Below are 11973 nucleotides of genomic sequence, written 5' to 3'. Positions count from 1 at the left end.
CTCGGGCCACCCGGCTGTTGGCGATAATAGCCTTGATTATGAGGGCATCATCATAGGGCAGCTCCAACCCCTCCAGGTCTTACGGTCCGAAGCTGATGACCGGGCCGATAGCTTATTGCGGACTACATCCTACAGCATGAATTTCTAAGCGATGCTCATGGGATTTGCGCGCTCGGCCTGAATCTCCATCGGTAGGTCCTCCGGAGATCATGCCTATGTCTCGGATAGCCATGTTGCCTCGATTCTCTACTTCGCGGGATTCCCCATGCTCTCTAGCGTGTCCTTGTGGCCGGCTAGGTCCCTCCTGGTCAGCCTGTGGTCGGCTGGCCTGTCCTGCTGGTCCTGCTGGGTTGCACCTTTCTTCCATTATTCGCTGGACCTGAGGTGCTAGCTCAGGGGGTGGCAAAGCCCAGCTCAGCAGCACGTCGCGAATCTCGCGCAAATTGGTAGCAGTCACTGGTGGCATGCGAGTGAGAGCGATGATATGTACAGTAACGCGCTCGCCATGGTCCAGGTCGAGGGACCTGAATGGCAGCTACCCGTGGAACCGGTCGGGCATCCTGACCAGGGTGGAAAGTTGGTCGGGCGTCTCGAGCACATGGGAGAGGTTGAGCAGGAGGTGGAGGTGCTCTCCTCTCAGACTTATTCGCGGGAAGAGGTTTGTCTGTCTTCCTTCTTACCGCCTGAGCTTCCTCTACGTTGATGTAGCTAGCGGCCTTCTCCAGTATCTCATCGAAATTCTTCACAGGATTTCGGATGAGATCCCTAAAGAATTCTCCCTCAGTCAAACCATGGGAGAAAGCACTCATAAGTTTTTCAGGTATGGCCGAAGGAACGTCCTGGGCCACTTGGCTAAAGCGGTTGATGTAGCTCGTCAGTGGTTCAGCGGATCCTTGCTTGAGGGCGAACAAGTAGTGATCTATCTTTTGGTACTTCCTGCTGCTGGCGAAGTGGCGCAGGAAGGCGATCTTGAAGTCGGAGAAGCAAGTGATGGACCCATGCGGCAATCCATCAAATCATTTTTGGGCAGAACCCGACAGAGTGTTCAGAAACACTCGACACTTAACAACATCGCTGTATTGATGCAGCAGAGCTGCGTTCCTGAATTTATGCAGATGGTCTTTAGGATCTTTGCTACCATCATATTCCCCGATAGCTGGGGGTCGGTACCCTTTTGGTAGTTTTTCTTCCAGGATTTTAGAGGAGAAGGGCACTTTCTCTTCTGGTTTCGACCGTCGTCCGTCACGCGGGATGATAGCCTTCCCCTTCTTAGAATCTTTGGGTAACGAACTTTCAACCATAGAAACCTGAGATTGCTCCTTGTGGCTATAATATCCAAGCTCAGGTTGATAGTAACCCTGGCCCGACTCCCTATAAAAAGCAGGCGAAAACTCCAGAGGTTGTTTCCGTTTGGAGCCTCGATCAGAGGCGTGAGCAGGTTCTTTAGAAACCTCCGGTAGCTTTTTTAGGCGAGAGGCGGTAGTCTGTTGTTTCTCAGAGGATGCTCTCTTTTTGGCTTCTTTGAAGAGCTAGTACTCTCCAGCGGTCATGGTCACGTTGATTCTGCCCGAGTCCTCCATCCTCACACACCGGAACAGGCAGGGAGTTTCCCACAGACGGCGCCAAATTTGATCCCGTCCGGAAGCTGAGTCGGATGTAGGCGGGCCTCGATGTACTGGAGGTTGACGGAAAGTCACTGTGGTGTCCGATCTATCTGGCACTCTCCGGAAGGGTTCACACGGGCGGATGACGAAGGGTGATGACCAGGATGATGACGCTAGGGCTCTGCACACACTCAGACGAGCCCACGAGTCGTTAGAGACTAGAAACCAGGGAAAAAATCCCCGGGTCAGGCCCTCCGACGCTCAAGTCAGGTACTTTTTCCCCAGAAGCACAGAGAAAGAACGAAAAGTAAAGACTAGTAAGAAATGACGAGTGAGCGTACCTGCGTAAGGGACAAAACATCCCTTTTTATACCACAACGGATTCTTCTGGAGTCTGACAGGTGTCAGGGAATGTCAAATGTCAGGCTTTGTCTGGCGGTGGGTGACACGTGGCGTCTTCTTATAGGTTTAGGAAGGAATCAGAGTGTTATACGTGCCCGACCATTAGCATATTCTCTGACAGGTGATTATTCTCTGACAGGTGATTACAATTCCTTGGACTGCTTGTCGCGTAGCGCCCGGCCTTCTCCTCTCGTTATCCCTGCACTGGCTCTCGGTGTTTGCTGATCCCGATCTGTACGCTCTGTCTTGTGCCGCAAGGTTGGATGTCCGACCTGTATCCTTGGTCAACTAGTCCCGACCTGTATCCTTGGTCAACCAATCCCGACCTGTATCCTTGGCTGGTCAATCCCGACCTGTATGCTACATCCTGTGCCACAAGGCTAGAAGTCCCGACCTGTACGCCAGATCTGCATACCAACTTGTTTCTGTCTTCTGTTATCCATGGCTTATACGTTCTGACCTATATGCCCAGTCTGTATTCAGACTTGATTATGTCTGCTGTTATCCATGGCTTGTACGTTCCGACCTGTACGCCAGGTCTGTATTCCGACCTGCTTCTATCTTCTGTTATTCATGGCTCATATGTTCCGACCTGTACGCTTGGTCTGCATACCGACGTATTTCTGTCTTCTGTTATCCATGGCTTGTATGTTCCGACCTGTACGCCAGGTCTGTATTCCGACCTGCTTCTATCTTCTGTTATCCATGGCTTATACGTTCCGACCTGTATGCTTGGTCTGTATTCAGACTTGATTCTGTCTGTTGTTATCCATGGCTTGTACGTTCCGACCTGTACGCCAGGTCTGTATTCGGACCTGCTTCTGTCTTCTGTTATCCATGGCTTATACGTTCCAACACTACAAGAAAAAAGCCTAATAATAACGATTTGTCACTGTTGTCATAGCCCCTTTAGAACTTGATCCTATCCGAACTCTGATTCAATGGACGCTGGGCACGTGGCGCTTCCTGGCTGTTAGTGTGGATCTTCGGATGGCGGCACGAAGCTCCGGCGAACCTGCACAGAAGTCGAGCCGGGAAGGGGTTCCCGGCAGCGACCCTCCGACGCTCAAGTCAGGCGAAGCTCAAGGAATAAATAGTGGCTTCAAAACGCGTAGAATGCATACCTCCGGCGAAGAATGAGGGCGTTTATATAGGGCAGCGAAGAAGTGAGTGTACACCTGCCGAGGTGTACACGTGTCCATGGCCCATACCCCAGTAAGGACTTGTCAGTGAGCTTCCCTAACCCATACTGCTACACTCGATGGGACAGCGAAATCCCCTGTCACAGGATTTGGAGCATGGCCTACACGTGAAACATACCTGCTGTCAGAAAAAGACGTCCCCTGTCCTTTTCCCCATTGCTCCAGATCGGGCGTCCGGGCGGACAACAACCTCAACATCCGGCCGGACATATGTGGTGATTTACTTGGGGAGATTTTCCATCATATACTTTGTGGAGACTATTAGCAGTGTTACCTTATGGCTTTGGTCGAGCGTGAGGTCCGCTCGGCACCACGACCTTTTCCACTGAGCGCCGGAACCCTAATTTCGACAGGGTGCCTTTCAACCATCAGCCGACTATTGTCCGATCGGGACGTTCGATTCCACCGGACGGCCGGCCTACCGCCCGGTCGGACCCAGCCCTGTCGTCCAGTCGGACCCGGCCCTCTCCGGATGGACAACTACCACTGTGACTTCTACGTGGCGTTGACTCCACAGGGTGGGGTCCCCTGTTCTTACTACCGGATCAGAACTGTTGTTAAATGTCGTGTTGTTAAAGAGGATGCCTAAAGACAACAGTTTTTAACCGTTGTCTTTGAAGACAAAGACAACAGTTTTACAACGGTAAAAAATCGTTGTCTTTTCATTCAATGACAACAATTGTTCACCGTTGTCTTTGAGTGTATGCCTTTAATAATAGACTCTTCAACAACAGTTTTGAACTGTCTACGACAGCGGTTAAAAATCGTTGTCTTTTTAGCCAATGCCAACGGTTTGACAACGGTTAAAAACCGTTGTCTTTTTAGCCAACAATAACAATTTAACATCAGTTTGACAGTGATTTTTCACCGTTGTCTTTTAACGCCATTGACAACAATTTAACAATAGTTTTAAACCGATGTCTTTAAGTGCTTTAGACAATAGTTTCACATATTTAAACTAATGTCTTTAGGTACAATATACAACATTTTGACAATAAATAAAAAACTAAATCTTTTCCATCATTTTATAACCATTATTTTATTTAAATAATATATCTACAAAATATCATTGATCAAGAACCTACAATCTAAACATCATCATCCAGTGTAAATTTCATTAAAGTACCAAACATCATCATCCAAACATCATTAAAGTACCAAACATCAACATCTAAACATCACCAAAGTTTACAAAACTAAATAGTTCCCATAACAATATATCACACATATATATGAAGTCCAAAATATCTTGTTTTGTTGGATCAAATCTTCTCTACTTGTGCATCTTCTAAACACCCTTATACTTCCTATGAAAATAAAAATCACATGATTTTAATCCAATTCAACAACAACAAGTCTAGCTAGTCTCCAGTTATATAGAGCTTTAGAGTTTGTAAAGTATATAACAAAAACTGGCTAACAAGGTTTGTTATTTTCTTCATTGTGATATACTCTAAATTAAACTTCTCATATAGTATTTTCATATGGTAGATCCTAAAAAATAGACGTTGGTTTCCTATGTTGAAACATTGGCAATTTGTTTCAATTTAACTAAATATTATCATTTTCAAATGCAATAAGATGAACTCATGTATATACCTATTCATAAATATGATCTTGTATGCATTCAGCTATCTCAGAGCGCACTTCATCAATTTCTTCTTGAGAGTACTCCACTTTTGTGAACTGTGAACACACATAAATTATATGATCTTAAAGAACAAAATATAATTAATTAGAAAAAAATAATAACTAAATAACTTCTAATTATTTGAGATGATAAAGATAATATTACTATTGATGGTAGTGTATCCCCCCGATCATTGCAATTTCTTCAGTAATTTGTCTCATAAATCTCATCACATAATAACCACATTGTTTCGCATCTGGTTGCCTAGGAGCCTACGTTAAAGGCAATTCATATTGTTAATGATAAATATACACATTAAAATATTTGATTGAAATAGAAGTACTCATACCTTGATTACTTCCCATTGTACATGCTTTCTTCCTTTCCTTCCTTTGTTCAAATTAAACAATCTTAACACCCTTCATATATACATTCAACATAGTTGATATATAAGTGTTTTACGACTAAATTAAATACATAATAAAAATCATATATAAACTCACATTTCCACAACATATTTCCAATCTTCATCACGAATGCGATAACTTAAAGAATCCAACAAGTAAACAATCTCCTTATGAGGTTTAATGACAGTGAAATTCCAATGGAAACTACACACAAACACAAAATTAGTACATACAATTCACTAAAATAGTCAATTGAAAATGATATTAAAGATGTTAATTACCTATTGCAACTTGGCACCAAAACTAATTGATTAATTGATGCACCACTCATCCTATCTGCTAAAAAACTTGCCCTCTGGTTCAACCGTTCAATTTTACCTATTTTGTCTTGTGTGGTTTTTTGAAAGTTTGGGATGCTGTGTGAATTTACAAATATGAATTTATCAATCTTATTTTCTTTTACCAACTTTTTATAAAGATGCCTGCCAATTGAAATAAAAAAAAAAATCAGAACTACATTAGATATTAAATACTGAACTAATAAAGTATGTGCTTCTTATATACTAAATTAATAAAAGAACAAACAAAGTTTAAGGTAATTCGAAGACTTACCATATGTAAACAACCACACAATTTCTTGAAATTGGCTCCAAGTGATACAAAGAACTAATGTCCTCAAGATGCAAGTTCAATTCATAATCATCTTGAAATACCTCATGATCTAAAAAAATTGACAATTTCCTTCCATTCTCAAGAGCATGCTTACAATAACAATACAACATGCGCAACGATCTTGGCACACTTGATGACAAAGTCTGGTTATTTTCTACATGAGCCGTTTTCTTCATTTGACGCTTCTAATAATTGTAATTGTAAACTTTTTAGATAGGTGCAATACTAAATAATTTCACAGATATTTCCTTTGAAATGTTATCTTAGATGTACCTCATGTCGTAGCATTAGCAGGTGTTTTGGCCAAGCCACATGGGTTACAACAGCATCACCAATAGTTTCACATTCATTGGGAATCGGAACTGGCAAACGTGCTGATTTTTGCATTGCTTCATTGATGGATACACGCATACAATTCTTGGGTAACGGAACACCATGGAGAAAGTGATTAGCTCCATTGACCTCAACAACTGTTCCATATGCAACAATATCTGTGCTAGAATCCAATGACAAAATAACTGATTTACCCTAAAAAATAAATAATTGTGTCATTGAATTATACTAACTCTTTATTTTAATAATAAATATAACCACAACTTATATACCTATAAAGCAACTTCTTTATCCACAACTTGCATTTCAACATCATTAAACTCTTCATAACTGGGGAAAATCTTATCGGTTTTCAGTTTATTGTCATTTTGTTGAGGTAACTTTACCGAGCAACTGCCTTTGTCATCAATATCACTGCCCCATGCACCTTTTTGTAGACAATTGCTTCAAGTTTTTGAATGCGTGTATCTTGTTCTTGAATTAATTTTCTAGCCTCCACCAACTCTCTCTTTTGCTCAATCATTAGCTCTCTATCAACATCGTCAGTCTTCCATCTACTAACATTAAAGAATAATGTTGGAGTGATATGACCTCCAACAGCCCTCACACGTCCACCATGTTCTCTTGAATTGAGTGCTTTGGTAAGAATATCTTCTTTTGTCCCATTTATTTCGAGTGTACCCTCATGCTTCTGTTGTATATAATCATCCTGTCATCCAAATAAAAAAATTACTTTAAAAGGTTTCATTGAAATACAATAATTGATTTTTACTCATAGCTTCTCACAATCTTGTCTATTGTTTTTTTCAACTCTTGGCCATCAAATTTACCTTCTTTATTAACCCCTCCTTTCTTCCAAATAATAGCTCTATTGATTTCATCATCGTCACATAATTCATTTGCCTAAGAACAAGAATAATTGAATGATATATGTTTAACAGGAATGATTACTAAATGCTAAAAAAAACTGTTATACGAATTTTACAATGCCAATAAGAAAAATAAGTCCTATATAATGAGGAATTTTGAAATATACTTACTATTTCTTCAGCATATCGTGCATATCCTTTATGAGCAAGGCGATGGGGGTATATGTTCTTCTTTCTTTTCTCATTCTGTTGATCACTTAGTTTCTAGTCAAGTGAAACATTCCACATATCAAATTTACTAATTAATCATTTACCTTAATATCTACTTATTTTGAAAGAACAAAAGACTAAACTTATAATAAAGTTGTCAAACATGCGAGTCATGACAAAAGAAATCCAATCATCTCTTGCAAGACCATAGCCACTAGGTGATTCATCCAACTCTTCGGGTTTGTCAAGCTTGTTTGAAATGAATGTCTGAGTGAGATGAGATTTAAACTAACATCACTTATTACTTGCTGAATTCAAACATCCCTTCTTCCAACTTGGGGGAACATCATATGTCAGCTATAAAACACAATTGGGAATACAATAAACTTATTAGTACCTGTATTCATCACTGACACCATAAGCAAACACAATTTCTGGAAATTGTTCTAGCATTGAAACAATATACACATTCATTAAATTTAAGGCATTCTCATCATTGGGCTTTTCAAATGCATGTTCTGTAGAAAACCTATCAGAGAGAGAAAAACATATTTGATATGTGATAGAAAAATAGAATGGGGAATGAAATGAGAAGTCTCACTACCTAATTGAGTGTTTGTATTATCCATGCACTATATATGATTTAGTAGTATGATAATAATTCTCTAGAGAAATCAAAGACAGAAAATGACTTCCTAAAAAAGGAACATTGTTCAGCCAAAAAAGTAAAAGCTAGAGAACATATGGTGTATCAGATTATCAATGTTTGACAAGGTGGAAAGGAACATAGTGGAGTTTACAATTGACTTCTGAATTTTAAAAAATTACCTCTTAATTAAATATATTGTGCTCAATTTTTAAACAAGAAGCAAGCCCTACTAGTTCAAGCGAAAGAGTTAATAAGTGATGTAAGATCCCATAAATCAAACCAACTGATGAAATCAAAGTACACTATTCAATGTCAAGCAAAAAAGGAGTAAAGCATGATATAAACATGAAAAGTTAATACAATTTTTAAAAGCCATAAGATGATGACTTGGGAAAGCTACTGACATTTTTGTCATAAAGCTTATCATCTTCACTCTTTCTATGAAGATTATCATCAATCAAATTCTGACCTTGGATGTTTCATTTTAAAAATTTTCTAGTCAATAAGGGTCTGCGTACAGATTCTTCATGTTGCTGATATCTTCACGTAGTGATTGCCCTAAATGTACTAAGGAATGCAATCTATTTTACAAGATAAAGAATGCTTAGTGTGATTATAGAGCACATACTGTTTTACTATCTTTAACTCATCTTTTCATTCATGCCATGATATGACAATTAAATTTTGCAACATGATAATCGACCGGAGTTTCTTTAACTTACTTACATTAACTGATTTCCATATCAATTCTTTAACTTCATTTGGAACTTGCTTCCACGTCTTGTAAGATATCTTGACCTTTTCTCGAGCAAGCAAGCCAATGTAACTTTGCATTTCAATTGCAGCTTCTCCCACTGGTTGTCCAAGTTTATTAAATCTTACCTCCTTTCGAATTCCTTGAACCCTTTGTTTATAAGTAAGCTTATCCAGATGGGTACGACCTCTAGATATTCTTGTTGTTTCAGTGTCTGTAGATTCCAGCATTGTCTTAACCTCTAAACCGTTGTTAGTGGATGTAGATGTAATTTTTTCTTTGCCCTTCCCAATCGTTGCAGGTTGTCCTATTCTCTTGATCGAAGCATGAATTGTGTCATCACCATCAGACTTGATTTTAAGCTTTCCAAAGGATGCCATAGAGCTCAAATTTAATTTATTGATAAAAAAAGGTGAAACAACATATCAATATTGAAAAAAATACACAATAAGAAATTCATCTTCAAAAGAAAATCAGCATACATAGATAAAAATTTGAAATACCATATTGTGCATAAAATCATATTTAAAAACAAGATACATATCAATATTGTCTACAAATACATCTTCAAAAGAAAAATATAATTGGTTAAATATTGTCGACCCAAGTCCCATCACAATCTTCACGAAGGCATTGGGGTTCATTGTCATCTACTCCGTAAGCATCCATTGATGGTAACTCTCTGGTAAAAGATTGATAGTGGACTATAGTGTCTTCCAATTCATCCCCATTTGCGTATCCAATTACTCTCTAGTAGGAGTTGCAAGTACAATACTCCATACAGGATCTTCAGGATCTTCAATATAAAATACTTGCTTCGCTTGACTTCCCAAGATAAAAGAATCTGATTTGAATCCAATTCGTTTCAAATTTACCAATGTGAAACCAAGATCATCTACTTTAATACCATTATTATTCTCCACCCAATTACATTTAAACATTGGAATTTGAAATTTGTGGTAATCAAGTAACTATATTTCTTCAATAACTCCATAAAAAATCATGTCCGACACAATTGGATTTTTATCCTTTGCACTGGCAACTTGCATTGTCTTTGCGACTAAGCTTACTCCAGAGTTTTGAGCAACTCGTACATCATCACGTTCTTTCGTAGCATAAGTAATCCCATCAATCAAATAACTAGAATACTTTAACACTTTCTTGCTAGGTCCGCGCGCTATCCACTTTAAGCTTTCAGATATTTGAAGGGTCGAATGGTCAACCGCACGTTCAACCTATAGTTAACAATATAATAAAATTTAAATTTTTGCATAAGATACCAAGAGTTGTATGTATGCTAATACATAGTAATTTTGGAACGTACAATATCATGCAACCAGTTAATAAACGTTTGGTTATGCTCATCTTGTAGCCACTTTTTGGACTTAGCTTTATGAGGAAATCTTGCTCTCAACTCCACCATGTGTGCCCTAATAGAATTATTTTAAATAAATAAACCAATAGAATGAATTCAAGTTGCATAAAAGTATTGATAAGTTAGAGAACTTACTCGATATAAGGATCAATCTCATCATCATTCGCCAATATGTAACGATGTGCTTGTTGCAACTCATCATGCCTAGTGGAGTGCACTATTGCACCCGATAAAGGCTTAGTACGTTCTACTTTGTGATGCCTTGATGGTATCCCAATTGTGTGGACATTAGATAGATAGTTTGAGCAAAATTCGACAGTCTCTTCAGCAATATAACATTCGGCTATAAACCCTTCAGGCCGATTGTGATTGCGCACATAACCTTTCAAAATCTTCATGTATCTTTCAAATGGGTACATGTGTCTATACCAAACGGGTCTGCATAATTTGACCTCTCGCACGAGATGAACAGTTAAATGAATCATTATATCAAAAAATAAAGGAGGGAAATACTTTTCAAGCAAACACAACATCATTGCAATCTCTCTTTGCAAGTCATCCATCTTTAAGACGTCTATTACTTTACTATATAACACATTGAAGAAGAAACACAACCGAGTGATAGTATATTTGGCATGTTTTGGCAAGACACCACGAATAACCATTGGAAGCAATCATTGCATTAAAGTGTGATAGTCATGTGACTTAAGGCCAACAAGTTTCAAATCCTTCATCGACACAAGGTTTTTAACATTAGATGAGTAACTTTCAGGGACCTTTATTCCTGACAAAGAATTGTAAATACTTCTTTTCTCATCTTTACTTAGAGTGTAACAGGCAGCTGGCAGAAATGTTCTTTTCTCCCCAATCCTTAGTGTCAGTTCAGTTCTTAAATTCATTTCCATAAGGTCTAATCTTGCTGCGACTCCATCCTTTGTTTTTCCTGGAATGTCAAATAATGTATCGATGAGACTTTCACAAATATTTTTTCAATGTGCATCACATCAAGAACATGTCAAACATGTAGCTCTTTCTAATACTCAAGTTCAAAGAATATTGATTTCTTTTTCCAGTATGTTTCTCCATCATTCCTCTTTGACGATAGATTTCCGTTGATTTTTTCCAAATGATAATTAATTCTTTCAACTCTTTCCAAAACTTCATGGCCACTCAATGGATTTGGTGCAAGGTTAAATTCTTGATTCCCATTAAATGTCTTCTTTTGCCTTCGATAAGGATGACATAAAGGTAGAAACCTTCTATGGCCTGTATATGACATTTTTCTACAATGCTTCAACCTTGTCAAATAAGTTTTTTCTACACAAATAGGACATGCACGAAATCCCTTCACAACACATCTTGACATGTTCTCATATGCAGAAAAATCATTGATTGTCCATAGCAGAACAGCTTTAAGAGAGAAACTTTCTTCTCGATATGCATCATATGTTTTGGCACCTTTATCTCATAAACATTTTAAATCATCAATCAGAGGTGCTAAGTAAACATCAATATCATTTCCTGGTTGTCTAGGACCATATATCAACAAAGTGAGCATAATAAATTTTCTCTTCATACTCAACCATGGTGGAAGGTTGTATGTGATCATTAAAACTAGCCAACAACTATATGCAGAACTCAACAAACTGTGGGGATTAATCCCGTCTGCTGATATAGCTAATCTCGATTTCTGGGCTTAGAAGCAAAATCAGGCCACATGCGATCAACTAATTTCCAAGAAGGTGTGTCAGCTGGATGACGTAAGTATCCATCATGAATTCTTTTATTAGCATGTCAGGTTAATTCTTTGGATATTGCCTTATTCCGAAACATTCTTTGAAATCTTGGCATGGGTGGGAAATACCA

Source organism: Zingiber officinale, chromosome 5A, assembly GCF_018446385.1.
Source record: "Zingiber officinale cultivar Zhangliang chromosome 5A, Zo_v1.1, whole genome shotgun sequence".
NCBI lineage: Eukaryota > Viridiplantae > Streptophyta > Magnoliopsida > Zingiberales > Zingiberaceae > Zingiber > Zingiber officinale.
Note: the sequence above shows the minus strand (reverse complement) of the source record.